The sequence below is a fragment of the Pelophylax lessonae genome (genome assembly GCF_965119305.1).
Source record: "Pelophylax lessonae genome assembly, chromosome: 2".
Taxonomy (NCBI): Eukaryota; Metazoa; Chordata; class Amphibia; order Anura; family Ranidae; genus Pelophylax; species Pelophylax lessonae.
The window spans coordinates 51,762,575-51,787,109 of NC_138769.1; the positions used below are offsets into that span (position 1 = coordinate 51,762,575).

A 24,535-nucleotide genomic window follows, 5' to 3' on the forward strand; every position below is an offset into this window, starting at 1 on the left:
CTACACCAAGCATGCCTTGGAATCAGCAAGAGAAAGGAAAATGGGGAGGGGAAAATACAACACCCCCAAGAATCCTAATCATATCAACAAACAACAAGAGGATAGGAAACACATTAAATAATGAAGACAGGTTGTACCCTTTAGGACGGCACAACCTAACGACCCAACAGATAGCAAACCTTAGTAGTTACAATAAATGAGGACGCACATATGACCAAAACTTAACTGATTCCCACCATCCAATGTGCTGAATGACCTGGTCATTAAGTCCCCATCGGATCACTTCCATTGCCGCCCCCAATGCAAAAGTAGTAAGAAAAATATTTGTCTGCACTCAAACCAGGGGACAACAGGCATTTCCTGAACACCACCCTAAACTGGAAATGAGACATTGCTGTCCCATCTGCATGCATTAAGGAAACTCCCAAAAGATTTGGCCGAAGCCGTGAAAAAACCCCCACAGCCCGGGGGCAAACTGGAGAAGAGGGAACCACACACAGCTCAATCCAAGAACCCCTCCCACTGATCTGTGTTCGATTTTCTTAACAAAATAGCCTATGTAGTGACCCGTAACCATACATCCTGTACGCTTATACCACCCACACCATGTTTGTTCCAGGCTCACCAATTCCCCCACCAGAAAAGCCCCAAAAAGGGCCAGCACAAATAGGGCCCAGAACAAAGCAACCTCATAGGTGGGATAACAAACCCTATCCCAAGTGACCCACTACAGCACCAGGAACTTCAAATGAAACCGGCGTCGAGCGTCCGTACAGAGCAACCCTTCCTATAATCCTGCATAGCCTGCCTGGCCAGCAAAAAACCTTTCTAACATCTTTGTGACCCGACAACCTAAACATGAAAACCAGACCAGCCAAATTCTAATACATAGCAGAGACAGACACACCTCGTTCAAAATTCCTGCCAATAAAATAAAGCAACACATGTACATCATCGTCCCCATGAGAACACCCCCCAACTTCATTCACCAGATTGCTCCATTCCTGCCACACTCTGTAGTATGAGGACCAAACTTACACACATACCGAATGACGAATTCAAAGAGGCAATGCAATGCTCAACAGTTACTTGGGGCATGGAATTCCGCGCTGCTCCGCTTCCAGTTAAAACCGAAAGAATCTGTCCCACTGGAAACAGGACAAAGCATCGGTCTTTGAGTTATCAACTCCCGGAAAGTGCATAATTCCATGGACAGTACATTGGGAAACATTTGCAGAACAGTTTTAGATCAAAATTTGAAATCACCTGCTCCTGCCAAAGACAGTGACCATTGTAAGAAACCAGAAATGACTCCCACACTTGCATGTCCTCACGCTGATCCTGCCCCAGCCGAATATAAGGATGTGGCGCCTTAATACCAACTGAAGCAGCCGCCAGTCATCTACAAAAAATATGGCTCATGGACATACTACAATAAGCAAAATTCAACTTGCCAAAGAGGGATTGTAAAGCACGAAGTTTAATTTTTAATGTTTGCATTGCCTGGTGGCAGAAACCGTCCCCTTCAGATCTTCAAGTTTGTCCAAAGGCAAACGGCATTGCAACGCCACGGTGTCTATGACAATACCTAGAAACCGCAACTCAGTGGCAGGGCCTTGTTAGGGGCCAATGGCACACCAAAAAACTCAAATACATGTTTGACCGTGGCAAAAAGTGAGGCACAGATAGTACTTCCAGCAGACCCTATGCACAAGGAATCATCTAAATAATGGATGACTGAATTAAGCCCGGAAACATCCCGAATTACCCATTCCAAAAAGGAACTAAACATTTCAAACAATGAACAAGAAATGGCACAGCCTATTGGTAAACATCTATCAACAAAAATTCTGCCCTTGCCATTTGCACCCCAGCAGAAGGCAACAACTAGGATCAGTCTTTGCCAACAACAAACCTTTACCATACCTTCACACCCACGACATTGCCATATCAAAATAAGTATAGGACACCGTGCAAAGCTTCAGATCAATGGCATTATTCACTGAACCCCTTTAGGATGTTACAGGTGATGAATTAGGCGTAACGTATTGTGCTCCTTTTTGGGGATAATACCCATAGAGAAAATACTGGCGGTGAATCAAAAGGAAAAGCCATGCGAACCAAAGCAACTTCTTTGAAACATTTTCCTGAAAATGACTGCTGGATGTAAATGAGATGACTGATAGTTATCTGCCATTAAAGGAACAACCAGGGTATCAGAAAAACCCTATGAGAAACCCAGCTGCAACACACAAGTTGCCTCTCTGTTAGGATGACGCTTTAGAAAAGGCGCCATCTTTTCTACCATCACCGGCATCTTTCCTTTTTCTTTTCCTTGTTTGGAGCATAAGGACAGCCAAGAGACTCTCAACACCCTAAATAGTCATGACAGAAACAGCACGCCGTGCCACACTTGCATTGAATTGCTAACATAACCCCCTGAGATTTGTGGCCGATTGTAAAGAGGCTGCTGCACCCCTGGCCCCACCCTGAAAGGAAGCAACCAAACTTTGTGGAGTTTACATCAGTTTTCATCCAGAGACTGATGTTCTTGTGGTCCCAGTGTAAGGAAAGCCGGACTGCCTTGCGCTGACGAAACTGCTCATCATAGCAAAACCAAGCAAACCTACCATAGACTCGCTGGGCTTCACCGATAGGGTCCAGATAATGAAAAAAAAAAGAGGGCGAGCAATTCTCAAGGGTCTTTTCCCAAATTACACTAGCTAAAACTGCATACAAATACAACCAGTTTAACTACTTCCCGCAAATCAACGTAGCTCTACGTCGGCTGCAAGAAGTGGTTGTACCGGGATGATGCCTGCAGCTAGAGGCATCATCCTGGTACAATTTTTAGAGCCGGCGGTCGGCTTTCAGGCGGCAATGGCAGATACAGCTCGGGAGCTGCTCGATCTTTACCCCAGTGAGAGGGAGGGGGCGACCCCCGTCCCACCGCCTTCTGCGGCGCTGCCCGGGTCTCCCGACCCACGGCTGGTTGGAGTCCCGATCAAAGCCGGATTCAGCTTCAATCAGGTCTCCGATGATGTAACCCGGAAGCGGCGTCCATGACGTCAAGTCCTTGTTACTCTGCGGCTAAAGGCACCGAATTTGAAAAGTGACAGTATTCAAAAATGCAGTTTTCGGCATTTTGAATAAATGCAAGTGCAGTGGAGGGGTTTTAGACCCCCGATCCCTCCATAAAGAGTACCTGTCACTGCCTATTGCTGTCACAAGGGATGTTTACATTGCTTGAGACAGCAATAATAGTGATCAGATTTGTTTTTTTTTTAAAACCTGGGCTAAAATTAAAAAAATAAATAAAATAAATAGGAAAAAAAAAATGTACGCGCCCCTGTCTGGAGTGAGCTCGTGCAGAAAAGAAAAAGTATATGGAAGTTGCGCCCGCAAATTAAATAGCTGTTTAAACCACACATGTGAGTTATCCCCGCGATCGCCAGAGCAAGAACAATAATTAAAAAAAAAAAGAGCTACTCTAACTCTAAACTGGTAACCATTAAAATTTTTTAAAGCATCGCCTATGGAGATTTTTATTGACCGTAGTTTGTTGCCATTCCGCGGGTGTGCACAATTTTAAACCATAACATGTTAAGTATCTATTTACTCGGCATGACATCATCATTCACAATATACAATAATGGGGCTAACTTTACTGTTTTTTTTTTTAAAATGCAGTGAAATATATTTTTTCAAAAAAAATGGCCTTACCGGTTGTATTTACCACATACGCCACCAGCCGTTGACCAGAGGGCGAGCTGGGGCCTCAGATGGAACCCTAACCACCTGACCACTGACACTGGAGGTGGCAGCTTGTGCTGTGGACCACGCAGCTCCCAGAGAGGACCTCGCTAAGACCTACTTACAGGGTGTATACAACACCATCCTTGCCAGGGGCCCCCACCTAAGAAGGGACTACGGACCTAGCACTGTCCCCCAAAACTCCAGCCACCCCCCTCCCTATTGCTCCAGAGGCGTGCCCACACCCACTTGCCAGCGGGGTAGCCGAGGCGCAGGGCCGGTGGGCGTGATTTCCACCGGGCACCCACAATCGCTCCCTGTGAACAGAGAATGGCTGACTGCTGTTGTAAACACAGCAGACTGTTGTTCTCTCTGCTATCAACACAGAGCTCCTGTGTTCCTGCTATTTAGGATCACAGGTCTATGTGTTGATATTACAACCCCCCCCCCCCCCCCATAGTTAATAGAAAGATAGTAGATAGAAAATACCCCCTAGGCTCACACTTAACCCTTTGATCGCCCCTGGGTTAACCCCTTCCCTGCCAGTGTTGTTATTACTTTAACAGTGCATATTTTTAGTACTGATTACTGTAGTAATGTCACTGGTAAAAAATGTCAGTTAGGGGTCCGATCTGTCGGCTGCAATGTTGCAGTCCCGCAAAAAATCGCAGATCGCCGCCATTACTAGTACAAATAAATAGATAAAAATGACATAAATCTTTCCCCTAGATTATAGACGCTATAACTTTTGCGCAAACCAATCAAAATATGCTTATTGGGATTTTTTTTTACCAAAAATATGTAGCAGAATACAAACTAGCCTAAAAGGATGAAAAAATTAGCTATTTAAATTTTTTTTTATAGCAGAAATTAAAAAATAATTTTTTTTCAGAATTGTGTTTTTTTTTTTTTGTGTATAGCGCAATAAATAAAAATCTCAGAGGTGATCAAATACCACCAAAAGAAAGCTCTATTTGTGGGAAAAAAGTACATCAATTTTATTTGGGTACAGCGTAGCACGACCATGCAACTGTCTGTTAAAGTAACGCAGTGCTGAATTGCAAAAAATAGCCTGGTCATTAAGGGGGAAAATCTTCCAGTCCAGAACTGGTTAATATCTAATGCCAGGTGCCTTATAAAGTACCTGCATGCAGACACAGACCAAAGGTCCACCAGAGTTCATTATAAAAAACACAACTGAAACACGAAAACAAAGCAACACATTCCATAGAATGGAAGGCTGATAACGGTCAGTACAATCGCACAATGTGTGCGACTGGTGAGGGGTTTAACTTACCCCCAATAGGATGTTGACATTCCAGTTCCTCATTCTCCAGGCTGATTGTATTGATTTTTCCCGTTCCCTCCAGGCCTATCTGATAGTGACGGGAAAATCTAAAGCTGTCATAGTATTAGGTTCCTGTGTTAGTACGTGGGGCAGAGGTAAAAATTCTGTTCGCTTCTGAAATTTCATCATCACAATTACCAAATTGTTTCTTCTTCTGCTTTAACAAATGACGACGGAGCAGGATGTGGCGGAGATGAGTAAAGCCTGCGGAGTAACACCAGCTACTGCCGTTAATGGCATAACTTCTTCAGAATAACTGCAAGAATATTATTAAAGCTGAACTCTAGGCACAAAATGTCATACAGTAAAAAAAAAAAAAAAAAAAAAAAAAATATATATATATATATATATATATATATATATATATACAGTGGGTACGGAAAGTATTCAGACCCCCTTAAATTTTTCACTCTTTGTTATATTGCAGCCATTTGCTAAAATCATTTAAGATCATTCTTCTTCCTCATGAATGTACACATAGCTCCCCATACTGACAGAAAAACACAGAATTGTTGACATTGTTGCAGATTTATTAAAAAAGAAAAACTGAAATATCACATGGTCCTAAGTATTCAGACCCTTTGCTGTGACACTCATATATTTAACTCAGGTGCTTTCCATTTCTTCTGATCATCCTTGAGATGGTTCTACACCTTCATTTGAGTCCAGCTGTGTTTGATTATACTGATTGGACTTGATTAGGAAAGCCACACACCTGTCTATATAAGACCTTCCAGATCACAATGCATGTCAGAGCAAATGAGAATCATGAGGTCAAAGGAACTGCCTGAAGAGCTCAGAGACAGAATTGTGGCAAGGCACAGATCTGGCCAAGGTTACAAAAAGATTTCTGCTGCATTTAAGGTTCCTAAGAGCACAGTGGCCTCCATAATCCTCAAATGGAAGACGTTTGGGACGACCAGAACCCTTCCTAGAGCTGGCCGTCCGGCCAAACTGAGCTATCGGGGGAGAAGAGCCTTGGTGAGAGAGGTAAAGAAGAACCCAAAGATCACTGTGGCTGAGCTCCAGAGATGCAGTCAGGAGATGGGCGAAAGTTGTAGAAAGTCAACCATCACTGCAGCCCTCCACCAGTCGGGGCTTTATGGCAGAGTGGCCCGACGGAAGCCTCTCCTCAGTGTAAGACACATGAAAGCCTGCATGGAGTTTGCTAAAAAAACACCTGAAGGACTCCAAGATGGTGAGAAATAAGATTCTCTGGTCTGATGAGACCAAAATAGAACTTTTTGGCCTTAATTCTAAGCGATATGTGTGGAGAAAACCAGGCACTGCTCATCACCTGTCCAATACAGTCCCAACAGTGAAGCATGGTGGTGGCAGCATCATGCTGTGGGGGTGTTTTTCAGCTGCAGGGACAGGACGACTGGTTGCAATCGAGGGAAAGATGAATGCGGCCAAGTACAGGGATATCCTGGACAAAAACCTTCTCCAGAGTGCTCTGGACCTCAGACTGGGCCAAAGGTTTACCTTCCAACAAGACAATGACCCTAAGCACACAGCTAAAATAATGGAGTGGCTTCACAACAACTCTGTGACTGTTCTTGTATGGCCCAGCCAGAGCCCTGACTTAAACCCAATTGAGCCTCTCTGGAGAGACCTAAAAATGGCTGTCCACCAACGTTTACCATCCAACCTGACAGAACTGGAGAGGATCTGCAAGGAGGAATGGCAGAGGATCCCCAAATCCAGGTGTGAAAGACTTGCTGCATCTTTCCCAAAAAGACTCCTGGCTGTATTAGATCAAAAGGGGGCTTCTACTAAATACTGAGCAAAGGGTCTGAATACTTAGGACCATGTGATATTTCAGTTTTTCTTTTTTAATAAATCTGCAACAATGTCAACAATTCTGTGTTTTTCTGTCAGTATGGGGTGCTATGTGTACATTCATGAGGCAGAAGAATGAACTTAAATGATTTTAGCAAATGGCTGCAATATAACAAAGAGTGAAAAATGTAAGGGGGTCTGAATACTTTCCGTACCCACTGTACAGTATCTCACAGAAGTAAGTACACCACTCACATTTTTGCAAATATTTTATTCTATCTTTTAGAGCCGGTTCACACTACGTCACTCCGACTTAGGGGGCGACCTGTGAAGTCGCGTGCAGGGCGACCTGTGAAGTCGCGTGCAGCGCGACTTCGGCGCAGCTTGCACGGACTTCATAAAATTAATGTCTATGCAAGTCGCTCCAGGTCGCCCCGAAGTAGTACAGGACCCTTTTTCTAAGTCAGAGCGACTTGTGTCGCTCCTATTAGAACTGGTCCTGTACTACTCAATGGACTGCGACGGTGCGCGACTTGCCAGGCTGACCAAGTCGCCTGACAAGTCGTATTAGTGTGAACCGGCACTTAATGTGACAACACTGAAGAAATGAAACTTTGCTACAACGTAAAGTAGTGAGTGTACAGCTTGTATAACAGTGTGAATTTGCTGTCCTCTCAAAATAACTCAACACACAGCCATTAATGTCTAAACCGCTGGCAACAAAAGTGAGTACACCCCTAAGTGAAAATCTCCAAATTGGGCCCAATTAGCCATTTTCCCTCCCCGGTGTCATGTGACTCGTTAGTGTTAAAAGGTCTCAGGTGTGAATATGGAGCAGGTGTGTTAAATTTGGTGTTATCGCTCTCTCACTCTCTCCTACTGGTCACTGGAAGTTCAACACGGCACCTCATGGCAAAGAACTCTCTGAGGATCTGGAAAAAAAGAATTGTTGCTCTACATAAAGATGGCCGAGGCTATAATAAGATTGCCAAGACCTTGAAACTGAACTGCAGCACGGTGGTCAAGACCATACAGTGGTTTGCCAGGACAGGTTCCACTCAGAACAGGCCTTGTCATGGTCGACCACAGAGGTTGAGTGCACGTGCTCAGCGTCATAACCAGAGGTTTATTTGGGGGAAATAGACGTATGAGTGCAGCCAGCATTGCTGCAGAGGTTAAAGGGGTGGGGGGTCAGCCTGTCAGTGCTCAGACCATACATTGCACACTGCATCAAATTGGTCTGCATGGCTGTCGTCCCAGAAGGAATCCTCTTCTAAAGATGATGCACAAGAAAGCCTGCAAACAGTTTGCTGATGACCAGCAGACTAAGGACATGGATTACTGGAACCATGTCCTGTGGTCTGATGAGTCCAAGATAAACTTATTTGGTTCAGATGGTGCCAAGCGTATGTGGCGGAAACCAGGTGAGGAGTACAAAGACAAGTGTGTCTTACAGTCAAGCATTGTGGTGGGAGTGTCATGGTTTGGGGCTGCCAGCACTGGGGAGCTACAGTTCATTGAGGGAACCATGAATGCCAACATGTACTGTGACATACTGCAGCAGAGCATGATCCCCTCCCTTCGGAGACTGGGCCACAGGGCAGTATTCCAACATGATAATGACCCCAAACACACCTCCAAGACGACCACTGCCTTGCTAAAGAAGCTGAGGGTAAAGGTGATGGACTGGCAAAGCATGTCTCCAGACCTAAACCCTATTGAGCATCTGTGGGGCATCCTCAAACAGAAGGTGGAGGAGTGCAAGGTCTCTAACATCCACCAGCTCCATGATGCTGTCATGGAGGAGTGGAAGAGGACTCCAGTGACAACCTGTAAAGCTCTGGTGAACTTTATTCCCAGGAGGGTTAAGGCAGTGCTGGAAAATAATGGTGGCCACACAAAATATTGAAACTTTGGGGCCCAATTTGGACATTTTTACTTAGGGGTGTACTCACTTTTGTTGCCAGCGGTTTAGACATTAATAAGTGTGTTGAGTTATTTTGAGGGGACAGCAAATTTACACTGTTATACAAGCTGTACACTCACTACTTTACTTACTTTACTTTACACTTTAGTGTTGTCACATGAAAAAAAGTAATAAAATATTTAAAAAAATGTTATGGGGTGTACTCACTTTTGTGAGATACTGTTTTAAAGATGTATATGTATATATATATATATAAAATGTATATTCCTCAATAGCTAAAAAGCATAAAAATCCACTTTGTGTGCGCCAAATACTTTTGCTAACCCAGGTATTACCTAGTAAAATAGTAGTGACATCACTGTGCTGTACATAGCCTGTGCAGAGCTGTAGGAGGGGCTCAGCAGGCCCCACCCACTATATATTACCTGCAGGAAACTACAGAAGAGACGGAGACAAGACAGGTCATGCTACACAACGAGAGAAAGCAGCAGTGACCGGTCTTTATTACATTTACAGTACATTATAGTGTCTACAAACTATAGGATATATGTATGGATCTTTTTTTTTTTTTTTTTTTTTTTTACATGTAATGGCAGTGATCAGCAACTTTTAGCAGGACTGCGATACAGTAATACAGAGCTAAAAATATGCACTGTCACTGTACTAATGACAATGGCTGGGAAGGGGTTAAACATCTAAGATGATCAAAGGGTTAACTGTGTGCCTATCCAGTGTTTTTGTGCCTATCCAGTGTTTTGATGCTTTTACAAGGGGAAGTAATAGATTTTATTTCCTGCTTTGTAGGGACACCAAATCCATCTCCTCCCCTTCAGAGAACGGAGCTCTGCCTATGTAAACAAGGCAGATCTCTGTTCTGTGTCTCTGCCTGACGATTGGCGGGTGACTGCAGACACCCAGTGCCTGGCAACCGCAGATTGGCTTTGGCCCGCCATCGGTGTGCATGCAGAACCACTTATCTATGCGTGATTCTGCACAGGAGGACCGTCCTGTAGCAGTAAATTTGCTATGGGGCGGTCCGGAAGTGGTTAATCGGCTCTGTTGCTTAATAAAACCCAATGATAAAGTGATAAAGTCCTCCCTAAAAAGAAGACATTGAATGGTCACCTCTCCCACTGACAGTTGTTGAGCAGTAATGAGAAGACAGTTAAGCCTGAAGATCCTACAAAATCTGACACTTCCTGGAGTGTCGATTCTCTGGTCTTCCGCAGTGCATGTGGTTCCTCCTGCTGGCCCCAACATTGGGGGGAGTTTTACACACGGAATCTGGTGCAGCTGTGCATAGGAATCAACTTCAGCTCTTTCAGGTAAACTTTGACAATAAAAACTTGAAAGCTGATTGGTTACTATGCACTGCTGCACCAGATTCTTAGTGAATGTCCCCCATTCTGTCTATTAATGACTTCAATCCCCCCACTAAGGCTGGTCATGCATGGTTAGTTTAGTTTTGGTTCAGCCAAAAACAACTAAGGCTTGGTTCACACCTACAGGTACGACGGAGCGTGGGCGAGTTCCTGTGCGTTGTGTGTAGGGTAAGGGGACAAGATTTTTAAAATGAAATCCGGGGGCATTTTTTTTTTTTTTTGGTAAATGGCACAGGTCTGCATAATACACAGAGTGCTGGGTGCAGGACTGCATAATACACAGAGCGCTGGGTACAGGACTGCATAATACACAGAGCGCTAGGCACTGGACTGCATGATGCACACAGAGCTAGGCACAGGACTGCATTATACACAGGCCGCTGGGTACAGGACTGCATAATACACAGATTGCTGGGTACAGGACTACATAATACACAGAGCGTTGGGTACAGGACTACATAATACACAGAGCGTTGGGTACAGGACTACATAATACACAGAGCGCTTGCCACAGGACTACATAATGCACAGAGCACTGGACACAGGACTGCATAAAATACAGGAGGGTGTTAGGTCTCAGCCAGCATGGGATGCCCTCTCTACATTAATCCACCCCTAAATCCGGGGACAAAACCGGGGACAAACTTGGACCAGGGACAGTGTCCTCAATCCGGGGACTGTCCCCGGAAACCGGGGACGTCTGGTCACCCTAGTGTAGGGCAGCCCATTCATTACAATGGGCTGCCCTATGACGAGTAAACCAGAAAAGAAGTCTTTGATTTTTTTCAAAAAATGCACCACAATGAAGCACCATGTGGTTTGGCGCACAAGAAAACACGTGCGCTTGCAGATGCATGGAGGTGCCTTTAACAATGAGTGGCACTGCTGTGCGTCTGAAATATTGCGCACATTCCTGACATGCAAAGGTTTGAACCTAGCCTAAGAGTTTTCTCCATCCACACAAACAAGGTGGATGAAAGGAATCCCTACTGCCGGGACATTGCATCCTGCCAGTGGGACCCGCCAGTGTCAGAATACACTAATCAGATTGGTTGCAGCCATTGATCAAGGAACTTTTTCAACATGTCCCTCCAACAGAAGTCGAACATTTAGCGGGGATGACCACACACGTGAAATTCTCTCGGATCAGCAGGAATCGAACACATTTCAATTAGTGTATAGTCAGTCTAATGGCCCGTACACAAGATCCAAAAATCGGACAACAGATCGTCCGTTTTTTTTTTTTTGCATGCTAGTCGCATATCGAAAATGGAGAGATTACTAAAGTTACTGAAATTCTCGTATGACAGAATAAAAAATCGGAAGTGTGTGTTGGATGTGTTGGAATGTATATGTGGTAAAACTCCGCGCTTGTGGAAATATATTTGGATGCAAGTATAATGTAAATAAATATTAGGCTGCAGCCTCCCTGGACTATAGTCAGAAGACTATAAAAAGATATGAAGGGGGGGGGGGGTGAGGGAAATGGCGCTGCCCAATGACAGAAAATATGTATTGTATAAGACTTCAAGTATCAATATGTGTGGCAATAAATATGTTGGTCAAGTGGCTGGATGATAAATATGTCTAAAATCCAAAATATATAGAACAATGCAGTATAAGTGCCGGTTCACACTAGGGCGACCTGTGAGGCGACCTGGTCGCCTCACAGGTCGCCGCAGGTCGCCTCCCATAGGGAAGCTGTGGACCCGTTCTAATAGGAGCGACACAAGTCGCTCCGACCTAGAAAAAGGGTCCGGAGCTTCTTTGGGGCGACCAGGAGGCGACCGCCATAGACTTCAATGTTATGAAGTCCGTGGCGGCGGCTCCGAGGTCGCGGCGCGCTGCTCGCACCGCGACCTCGGAGGTCGCCACCCGAAGTAGCGTCGCGGTAGTGTGAACCGGCGCTTAAACTGTATATATAAATAAATATTTAAAATGTCAGTAGAGCAAAGTGACATGTGCAAAAGTGTCCACAAGTGACATAAAATCCAAAGTATATAAAATAATGCAGTATATAAACTGTATATATAAATAAATTGTATAAATATCAATAGATCAAAGTGACATGTGCGTAAGTGTCCAAAGGTGACGTGCACATATATATATAAACATGGCAAAGAGTAAATAGATAAATATAATATAAACGTGACCAAGTATCCAAATGAATAAATACTGAATGAGGATAAGCGACTTGGTGCAGATAATGAACAATGATATAAAGTGACTCAACGCAAATTGGTGGATAATAAAGTGATTAGGTGATGAATGATATTATAAATAAATATAAATAGTGATTAGATGACTAAAAAAGTCAGATGATTAATGGGAAGCGGGTGACAATCTTCGTGTAGATATTGCACACTGAGTGACCCCGTGGTGGGCGGTGAGGTGCTACGTGACCCCTATAATAGGTAGCGCACTCACCAGAAATACCCACCCCACACAGGGGTATAGAGTGGGTATGTATGATAATCCTGTAGGTAAGTCCTTGCTCCCTCTGTGGGTCCTGGAATGGACGTACTTGAGGGTCCCTGGGAGGTCCCGTGCTGGGGAAGGATTCCTAGAGGAAGATGGCTGGGGTCTGGTGGGGTCCTGCCAGTATGAGGGGATAGCTCCGAGTTTCCACGGTAGGTCAGCTCGTATCAGTGGGACAGGTAGTATAACTTCTGCGGAATCGACTCTATATCTGGACACTTGTAAAACGCAACCGGCTCCTTCCAGCAACACTAATGTAAGTAATGAGAACACTTCCACACCAGGATCTCAGTTCCTGTGTACAACCCAGGTATGTCTCTTATTATAGGTGTACACCCCAGGTATGTCTCTTATTATAGGTGTACACCCCAGGTATGTCTCTTATTATAGGTGTACACCCCAGGTATGTCTCTTATTATAGGTGTACACCCCAGGTAGGTCTCTTATTATAGGTGTACACCCCAGGTAGGTCTCTTATTATAGGTGTACACCCCAGGTATGTCTCTTATTATAGGTGTACACCCCAGGTATATCTCTTATTATAGGTGTACATCCCAGGTATGTCTCTTATTATATGTGTACACCCCAGGTATATCTCTTATTATAGGTGTACATCCCAGGTATGTCTCTTATTATAGGTGCACACCCCAGGTATATCTCTTATTATAGGTGCACACCCCAGGTAGGTCTCTTATTATAGGTGTACACCCCAGGTATATCTCTTATTATAGGTGCACACCCCAGGTATATCTCTTATTATAGGTGCACACCCCAGGTATATCTCTTATTATAGGTGTACACCCCAGGTATGTCTCTTATTATAGGTGTACACCCCAGGTATATCTCTTATTATAGGTGCACACCCCAGGTATATCTCTTATTATAGGTGTACACCCCAGGTACAGTAAACCCCCCTCCATTGCGGGGGTTACGTTCCGGACCCAGCCGTGAAAAGTGAAATTCCGCGAAATAGAAAAACCCTATTAAAATGCATTGTAGGCATGTTTATTTTACTTTAGGGTTGTACCCCCTTCTTTAAGGTCCAAGCAGTACTAGATCCAAATATTCAAGATAAGCTTTTGGGGTGTGTCCCCTTCTTCAAGGTCCAAGCAGTACTAGATCTGAATTTTCAAGATAAGCTTTTGGGGTGTCCCCTTCTTTAAGGTTCAACCAGTACTAGATCCAAACTTTCAGGGTAAGCTTTGGGGTTGTACCCCCTTCTTTAAGGTCCAAGCAGTACTGGATCCAACCTTTAAGACCAAGCTTTGGGGTTTACCCCTTCTTTAAAGGTCCAGGCAGTATTAGACCCACATTTTCAGGATAAGCCTTTGGGGTGTATCTCCTTTTTCAAGGTTCAACTACTGTCCTTGCCCAGTATGGAAGGATGTCACCTGCCCAAGACAGGTATTCATGCCAGAGGTGACCATTATCTGTGACATCCAACTTACGATCTAGTATGGTTATATTTTCTTTTCACCTTGTGTCCTTGTTAAACAATTGAGTATTGTCTGTAATACTTTTTTATTTGCACTAACATCCAGATTTTCAGGATAAGCTTTCAGGGTGTACCCCGCTTCTTCAAGGTTTAAGCAGTACTGCTTGATCCGTAAAGAAGGGGGTACACACTGAAAACTTATGCTGAAAATTTGGATTTAGTACTACTTGGACCTTGAAGAAGAGGGAACACCCCAAAAATGGACTATAGTCAGAAGACTATAAAAAGTTATGAAGGGGGGGGGTAAGGGAAATGGCGCTGCCCAATGACAGAAAATATGTATTGTATAAGACTTCAAGTATCAATATGTATGGCAATAAATATGTTGGTCAAGTGGCTGGATGATAAATATGTCTAAAATCCAAAATATATAGAACAATGCAGTATAAGTGCCGGTTCACACTAGGGCGACCTGTGAGGCGACCTGGTCGCCTCACAGGTCGCCGCAGGTCGCCTCCCATAGGGAAGCTACGGACCCGTTCTAATAGGAGCGACACAAGTCGCTCCGACCTAGAAAAAGGGTCCGGAGCTTCTTTGGGGTGACCAGGAGGCGACCGCCATAGACTTCAATGTTATGAAGTCCGTGGCGGCTGCTCCGAGGTCGCGGCGCGCTGCTCGCACCGCGACCTCGGAGGTCGCCACCCGAAGTAGCGTCGCGGTAGTGTGAACCGGCGCTTAAACTGTATATATAAATAAATATTTAAAATGTCAGTAGAGCAAAGTGACATGTGCAAAAGTGTCCACAAGTGACATAAAATCCAAAGTATATAAAATAATGCAGTATATAAACTGTACATATAAATAAATCGTATAAATATCAATAGATCAAAGTGACATGTGCGTAAGTGTCCAAAGGTGACATGTGCACATATATATAAACATGGCAAAGAGTAAATAGATAAATATAATATAAACGTGACCAAGTATCCAAATGAATAAATACTGAATGAGGATAAGCGACTTGGTGCAGATAATGAACAATGATATAAAGTGACTCAACGCAAATTGGTGGATAATAAAGTGATTAGGTGATGAATGATATTATAAATAAATATAAATAGTGATTAGATGACTAAAAAAGTCAGATGATTAATGGAAAGCGGGTGACAATCTTCGTGTAGATATTGCACACTGAGTGACCCCGTGGTGGGCGGTGAGGTGCTACGTGACCCCTATAATAGGTAGCGCACTCACCAGAAATACCCACCCCACACAGGGGTATAGAGTGGGTATGTATGATAATCCTGTAGGTAAGTCCTTGCTCCCTCTGTGGGTCCTGGAATGGACGTACTTGAGGGTCCCTGGGAGGTCCCGTGCTGGGGAAGGATTCCTAGAGGAAGATGGCTGGGGTCTGGTGGGGTCCTGCCAGTATGAGGGGATAGCTCCGGGTTTCCACGGTAGGTCAGCTCGTATCAGTGGGACAGGTAGTATGCCTTCTGCGGAATCGACTCTATATCTGGACACTTGTAAAACGCAACCGGCTCCTTCCAGCAACACTAATGTAAGTAATGAGAACACTTCCACACCAGGATCTCAGTTCCTGTGTACAACCCAGGTATGTCTCTTATTATAGGTGTACACCCCAGGTATGTCTCTTATTATAGGTGTACACCCCAGGTATGTCTCTTATTATAGGTGTACATCCCAGGTATGTCTCTTATTATAGGTGTACACCCCAGGTATGTCTCTTATTATAGGTGTACACCCCAGGTATGTCTCTTATTATAGGTGTACACCCCAGGTATGTCTCTTATTATATGTGTACACCCCAGGTATGTCTCTTATTATAGGTGTACACCCCAGGTATGTCTCTTATTATAGGTGTACACCCCAGGTATGTCTCTTATTATAGGTGTACACCCCAGGTATGTCTCTTATTATAGGTGAACACCCCAGGTATGTCTCTTATTATAGGTGTACATCCCAGGTATGTCTCTTATTATAGGTGTACACCCCAGGTATCTCTCTTATTATAGGTGTACACCCCAGGTATGTCTCTTGTTATGTGTACACCCCAGGTATGTCTATTATTATAGGTGTACATCCCAGGTATGTCTCTTATTATAGGTGTACATCCCAGGTATGTCTCTTATTATAGGTGTACACCCCAGGTATGTCTCTTTGTATATGTATACACCGCAGGTATGTCTCTTATTATAGGTGTACATCCCAGGTATGTCTCTTATTATAGGTGTACATCCCAGGTATGTCTCTTATTATATGTGTCCACCTAAGGTTTCTCTCTTATTATAGGTGTACACCCCAGGTATGTCTCTTATTATAGGTGTACACCCCAGGTATGTCTCTTATTATAGGTGTATACCCTAGGTATGTCTCTTATTATAGGTGTACACCCCAGGTATCTCTCTTATTATAGGTGTACGCCCCAGGTATGTCTCTTATTATAGGTGTACACCCCAGGTATGCCTCTTATTATAGGTGTACACCCCAGTTATGTCTCTTATTATATGTGTACACCCCAGGTATGTATCTTATTAAAAGTGTACACCCCAGGTATGTCTCTTATTATATGTGAACACTCCAGGTATCTCTCTTATTATAGGTGTACATCCCAGGTGTTTCTCTTATTATATGTGAACACCCCAGGTTTGTCTCTTATTATATGTGTACACCCCAGGTTTGTCTCTTATTATATGTGAACACCCCAGGTTTGTCTCTTATTATATGTGTACACCCCAGGTTTGTCTCTTATTATAGGTGTACACCCCAGGTTTCTCTCTTATTATAGGTGTACACCCCAGGTATGTCTCTTATTATAGGTGTACACCCCAGTTATGTCTCTTATTATATGTGTACACCCCAGGTATGTATCTTATTAAAAGTGTACACCCCAGGTATGTCTCTTATTATAGGTGTACACCCCAGGTGTGTCTCTTATTATAGGTGTACACCCCAGGTATGTCTCTTATTATAGGTGTACACCCCAGGTATGTCTCTTATTATAGGTGTACACCCCAGGTATGTCTCTTATTTTGCCTTTACACCACAGGTATGTCTTCTAGAAATTGGAAATGACCTGTACAGAGCAGACATGCCAATAAAACACCTTTGTTTTAGTTCCCCATATCACCTTTCAATAAGAAATGATGGTATATTCTAGTCTCACAACTGAACTTTGAGAAGTGACAATTAAAGAGGAATATTTATTTATTTCAAGGGTTTATTTAGGTCCAAAAATCTGCGCAGCACTTTACATACTGCACATTCACATCAGTCCCTGCCCTCACGAACCTAAGTTCCTTATCTCACCTACATACACACATACAAGGGTTTATTTAGACCAAAGACAATTAACCTACCAGCATGCTTTTGGAGTGTGACAATAAACCGGAGTAAACCCACGCAAGAACAGGTAGAGCATGCAAACTCCATGCAAATAGGGTCCTGGCTGGGATTCACACCGAGGACCGCAGAACTGTCAGCCACTGTGATATGATCACCTTGTATAAATATATAAAAAAGTTAATCTGGTCAGTTTGCTGCAACGTTATTCAGCCATTGCAAATGACAAGGGGGCACTATTTGAACCTAAAGAAAAAGAGATTCAAGCTCCACACAAGGAAAGGCTTCTTTACAGTAAGAGATGTGAAAATGTAGAATAGACTTCCATGGGAGCTAGTTCTATCCAGCTCAATGGGTTCCTTCATTAAAAAGGCTGATTGTCTCTCAAAATGCACAGAAAATAACAAGCTACTAATATTTAAAAGAAATACATTGATAGATATATTGATAGATATATTGATTGAGTGTTGGTCCAGTCAATTGTTTTAGGAAATCTAGAGGGACTTTTTTTATTTGTCTCTGTTAAAGCAAATTGGATTATACTTTATAAAGGTTATTTTTTCTAATTCTGCCTTGAGTTTTGGTTTACCGTTGAGGATGCAGTCTTTCTAGATATTTTTTTTGTCTTTTGGTTATATTTCAGGAACATATGTTTTTTTTTTTTTTTTTAACCAGACTATGAGTTTCATAACCAATGCTGTATTGCCATACTTCCCTAGGTGGGTAGGGGTTTTACTTCAATCCCCCAGTAGCATCATCCCATATTACTGCTAATCTACAAAGTTGGCCACAGGCTAGTAGAATTTTGTTCAAAATTTCTTGTTTTAAGAACGTTCATTCAATTTTCGAATTGTTAATAGGGTCAAAACAACATTCATTTTCTTCCAAAGTGACGCAATGCTGGTGTGATGTGCTGTATGGAAATATGCAGACATGCTACAGTTTTGCACAGTACACTGGATGGCGCCGCATGTGAGACGAGACTTCAAATAAAGTTAATAAGCAGAAAAAAGAATGCAGCTCAAGGTGCAAAAACATACATTTCCAGCATGCCAGACAGCACACAAATGCTGGAATTTACCATGTAAGCTAGAGCAAACCAACCCTTATTAATGTTTTCACCCACTATTAAATTGGAAAATAATTTTTGAGGAAAGGTATTAAACCTGTTCTTAAAATGCCCATACACCTGCAGATAATATGCAAAACTCATTTTATACCCGTGCCTTTATGGGCCATGGTGATGATCAGGAACAGCAGGAAAAGTCCTCGGACGAGTCATTCTAACCAAGCAGGACGATCTACTGCAACTTCTATTCTACCTGATTCTGCCTGAGTTATTTATCAGACTATTATCTGGTGGGATAGAAGATGCAACAGTTTGTCCTATGGCTCTCCTGCTGTACTTGCATGATATGGAAGGATGTCACCTGCCCAAAGTATTCATACAAGAGGTGACTTCATCTGTGACGCCCAACACATGATCTAGAATGGTTACATTTTTTTTTCACCTTGTGTCCTTGCCAAACAAGTGTTAACTGTCTCTGATGCTTTTTTTATTTGCACTGACATCCACATTTTCAAGACAAGCTTTAGGGGTGTACTCCATTCTTCAAGGTCCAAGCAGTACTAGATCCAAATATTCAGGATAAGCTTTTGGGGTGTGTCCCCTTCTTCAAGGTCCAAGCAGTACTAGATCCAAATTTCAAGATAAGCTTTTGGGGTGTCCCCTTCTTTAAGGTTCAATCAGTAATAGATCCAAACTTTCAGGGCAGGCTTTGGGGTTGTACCCCCTTCTTTAAGGTCCAAGCAGTACTGGATCCATTTTTTAAGACCAAGCTTTGGGGTGCACTCCCTTCTTTAAAGGTCCAGGCAGTATTAGACCCACATTTTCAGGACAAGCTTTAGGGTTGTACCCCCTTCTTTAAGGTCCAAGCAGTACTAGATCCAAATATTCAAGATAAGCTTTTGGGGTGTGTCCCCTTCTTCAAGGTCCAAGCAGTACTAGATCTGAATTTTCAAGATAAGCTTTTGGGGTGTCCCCTTCTTTAAGGTTCAACCAGTACTAGAACCAAACTTTCAGGGCAAGCTTTGGGGTTGTACCCCCTTCTTTAAGGTCCAAGCAGTACTGGATCCAACCTTTAAGACCAAGCTTTGGGGTTTACCCCCTTCTTTAAAGGTCCAGGCAGTATTAGACCCACATTTTCAGGATAAGCCTTTGGGGTGTATCTCCTTTTTCAAGGTCCAACTACTGTCCTTGCCCAGTATGGAAGGATGTCACCTGCCCAAGACAGGTATTCATGCCAGAGGTGACCATTATCTGTGACATCCAACTTACGATCTAGTATGGTTATATTTTCTTTTCACCTTGTGTCCTTGTTAAACAATTGAGTATTGTCTGTAATACTTTTTTATTTGCACTAACATCCAGATTTTCAGGATAAGCTTTCAGGGTGTACCCCCCTTCTTCAAGGTTTAAGCAGTACTGCTTGATCCGTAAAGAAGGGGGTACACACTGAAAACTTATGCTGAAAATTTGGATTTAGTACTACTTGGACCTTGAAGAAGAGGGAACACCCCAAAAATGTATCCTGAAACTTTAGCTCCAGTACTGGTTGGACCTTGAAGAAGGGAGTACACCCCAAAAGCTTATCCTGAAAGTCTGGATATTAGTGCAAATAAAAAAGTATCAAGGACAGTACTCATCTGTTTAACAAGGACACAAGGCAAAAATAAAATGTAACCATTCTGGATTGTGCGTTGGGTATCACAGGTGATGATCACCTCTGGCATGAATAACTGACATGGGCAGGTGACATCATTCTGTATCGTGCAAGAACAGCAGTACTGCTTGGACCTTGAACAATGGGGTACATCCTGAAAGCTTGTCCTGAACATTTGGATCCAGTACTGCTTTGACCTCAAAGGAGAAGGAACACCCCAAAAGCTTATCCTGAAATTTTGGATCTAGTACTTCCTTGACCTTTAAAGAAGGGGGTATACTCTGAAAACTTGTCCTAAAAATGTGGATCCAGTACTACTTGGACCTTAAAGAAGGGGGTACACCCCAAAAGCTTATCCTGAAAACTCGGATCCAGTACTACTAGGACCAAAGGAGCTACACCCGAAAGCTTATTCTGAAAATTTGGATATTAGTGCAAATAAATAAATTATTATAGACAGGTAATATTGTTTAACAAGTACACAAGGTGAAAAGAAAATGTAACCATTCTAGATCATACGTTGGGTGTCACAGGTGATGGTCGCCTTGGCATGAATACCTGGCTTGGGCAGGTGACATCCTTTCGAATTGGGTAAGGACAGCAGTGCTACTAGGACCTTGAAAAAGGGGGTGCACCCTGAAAGCTTATCCTGAACATTTGGATGTAAGTGCAAATAAAATAAAAAAGTATCACGGACAATACTCAACTACTTAACAAGGACACAAGGTGAAAAAACAAGTTTAACTATTCTAGATTGTGTGTTGGGTGTCACAGGTGATGGATGTCTTGGCATGAATACCTGGCTTGGGCAGGTGACATCCTTTCGAATTGGGTAAGGACAGCAGTGCTACTAGGACCTTGAAAAAGGGGATACACCCTGAAAGCTTATCCTGAACATTTGGATATAAGTGAAAATAAGATAAAAAAAAGTATCACAGACAGTAATCAATTGCTTTCACATGGTGAAAAAAAAATGTAACCATTCTAGATCGTGTGTTGGGTGTCACAGGTGATGGTCGTCTTGGCATGAATACCTGGCTTGGGCAGGTGACATCTTTCCGTACCACGTAAGGACACCAGTACTGCCTGCCTTGGACCTTGAACCTTGTCTCCCCACATGGGTCCTATTTTTTTAGTATTCATACTCCAATAGCCACCAACCCTGCATGTTTATATCAATAATAATTTCTTTCCAGACCTACTTGCACACTTACACTCCTGACGAGTGGGCAATGCGACCCACGAAACGTGCGTCGTGTTACCAAGATATATGTATTGATGTGCATATTGTTACTGTTACGAGACATTTTAATATTTTTATGACTATGTTCTGTTTTGTGTATGTCAAACATTCATGTTGTATTACTTTGTATATTGGTTCTACACAATAAACCAGATATATTTCAACATTAAGTGTCATGACTATTGGGTCCACCTCATATAAAGTCCCGCTGGGCAATTCTCTCTTTTTGTATTCAGTATCACGTTAGGACACCAGTACTGCCTTGGACCTTGAACAAGGCGGTACACCCTGAAAGTTTCATCTGAAAGATTAAATTTAGTACTGCTTGGACTTCAAAGAAGGGGGTACACCTTCAAAGCTTGTCCTGAATATTTGGATGTTAGTACAATTAAAACTGTCTTGGACATTACCTAATTTTTTTTGGTGCAAGTGCACTAACATGGCTATAATCACTTTTAACAATTAATAAAAAAAGTTAAATAAAAAATAAAAAAAGCCAAGTTTTCTGCAGCTCATGTGCCTAAACATAGCAGTACGGCGATGCAAAAGTACAGACTAAATAAATAAACTTTAACAAATGCTTGCAGTGTCAACATCCGGAATCATATTGCAGGTTATACTTTGTCACTTTTCTGTTGATAGTCAATATCACAGAGGAAGCAGCAGCCGTCTACAGGAGCCAACACAAGCCGATACTTGATTAAACGTAAAACATCTGCAGGGCAATGACACCTTACCTGGCGCTGAGCTCGGAGTGCACAGGCGTGCGGCGACGTTAAGCCATGGCTCGCAGGAAGACGTCTTTTTTAGTAAACACAGCTGAGGTTAGGACAGCGCTCGCTTCTCCTTTGGTACACCCAGAAAACAAGTTTGCTCTAGTCTGAGAAGTGAGTACCTGATTTTATGAAGTGCAATCTGAGAAGACTTCCAGTGATGTCAGCAGCTTGTCTCAAGGAAAAGTCCCAGCCCTGCACATGTTGTGTGGCACCCAGCAGCGGAGGGAGCGCAAACACACACACACACACACACACACCTGGCTGGAAGGAAATAGCTGGACTAGGAATGTGGGTGATCTTACGCTGAGCTGTTCTGCAACCTCTGTCTTGTAACTCTTTAATGACCAAGACAAACTTTTTTTTTTTTTTTGCATATCAAAGCAGCAGCTTGCTCCGCAAGTTAATGAATGGCTAAACCCCATTTGCTTTGTTTGTGATTAACTCACGAGTACCTGGAAAAGGGTTTCATCCTGGACAGGCTGAAATCTAGGTATGTATAAAAGAAATAAATACATCTCTGTAATCATTATAACCAAAGTCCTGTAAAAAAAAAAAATTAACCACTTTAGGACCGGAGGATTTTCCTGCTTTACGTCCAGGCCACTTTTTGCGATTCGGCACTGCTCAACTTTAACTGACAATTGCGCGGTCATGCAACGCCGTACCCAAACTAATTTTACGTTCTTTTTTTTTCCCACAAACAGAGCTTTCTTTTAGTGGTATTTTATCACCTCTGCGCTTTCCATTTTTTGCGATATTAATAAAAAAAGTGACAATTTTGAAAAAATAACAATATTTTTCTACTTTGACAGTTAAAAAATATCCAATATATTCAATTTTTGTCATATATTTAGGCCAAAATGTATTTAGCTACATGTCTTTGACAAAAAAATTCTCAATGAGCGTATTTTTAACCGCTTGAAGACCGGAAGATTTTACCCCATTCCTGACCAGGCCATATTTTGCGATTCGGCACTGCGTTAATTTAACGGACAATTGCGTGGTCGTGCAACACTGTACCCAAATTAAATGTATGTCCTTTTTTCCCCCACAAATAGAGCTTTCTTTTGGTGGTATTTGATCACCTGTGCGAATTTTACTTTTTGCGCTATAAACAAAAACAGAGCGACAATTTTGAAAAAATAACAATATTTTTCAAATTTTTTTATATGAAATCCCCCCCCCCCTCAAAAAAAAATGTAAAAATCAAAATTTTTTAACATTTTAGGCCAATTTTTTTTCTGCTACATATGTTTGGTAAAAAAAATCGCAATAAGCATATTTTGATTGGTTTGCGCAAAAGTTATCGCAGCTACTAACTACGGGAAATTTATGTCATTTTTATTGTTTTTTTTTTAAACTAGTAATGGCGGCGATCTGCTATTTTTTTGCGGGACTGCGACATTGCGGCGGACAGATCGGACCCCTAACTGACATTTTTTACACTTTCGGGGGTACCAGTGACATTACTACAGTAATCAGTGCTATAAATATGCACTGTTACTGTAAAAATGACACTGGCAGGGAAGGGGCTAACTTTTATTGGTGATCAAGGGGTTAATGTATACCTGATGCTTATTGACGTGTGTGGGGGGAGGGGACTGTGTGACACAGGCACAGATCGCAGGTTCAGCTATGCTGAATCCTGTAATCTGTCCCTGCCTGTCACTTAGGAGATCTGCCCGCTTTGTTTACACAAGCGGGCGGATCTCCTCACTCGATCCCCGACAATCGGAGAAAAGCGGCAGTGATCACCGCCTCTCCTCCCCTGGCCCGACTCCCGCTGTGTCTGAATACAGCGGGAGCGAGCCTCCGGCGGCGTGCGCACGCCGCCCACTAGGGTAGGAGTCCAGTGACTTAGACCTACGTCGCTGGACGATAACGAACAACTTTGCCGCAGTACGCTCCATGTGAGCGGTCGGCAGGTGGTTAAAAAAAAAAAAACTGATCTTGCTGCATAATTCACCTTTGGTCTCAGGATTTCCTTTGCAGTACTTTTTTTCTGCCACTAAATGTCCTCAGACAGATGGCCAGCACCATTCAAACCACTTCCTCTGAGCCCAAGTAATCCCAGACCTGACCTCTGACTATACAGTTGTAGCACCCTACTAGTCAGGTGCTAGGTAGAAAGAGTATTTTTGGCTGTCTGCTTATCAGAAGAGCAGCAGGCAAAATCTTTATGCACTCTGCTTATCAAGGAACAGGATTTGTAGTTAGGTTTACTCCGTGTCCCCAGTGTGTATTCATTTGGCCTCAGGGAGTGTCCCCAGTAGATCCAATGAGAAGGCAAGTTGGATGCTGGAGGAAATCTGACCAATGGTACAC

At 43.0% G+C, this 24,535-nt stretch overlaps 1 protein-coding gene across 1 annotated transcript in view; it reads right to left on the reverse strand.

Moving 5' to 3' along the window:
* KCNJ15 (potassium inwardly rectifying channel subfamily J member 15) overlaps positions 1 to 22,415 on the reverse strand; it is a 134,016-nt gene extending 111,601 nt beyond the window's left edge. The window contains exon 1 of the mRNA XM_082246106.1: positions 22,172 to 22,415. The gene's annotated coding sequence lies outside the window, so the exon portion shown is untranslated. The remainder of the gene's footprint in view (positions 1 to 22,171) is intronic.
* Between the last annotated feature and the right edge of the window lie 2,120 nt (positions 22,416 to 24,535).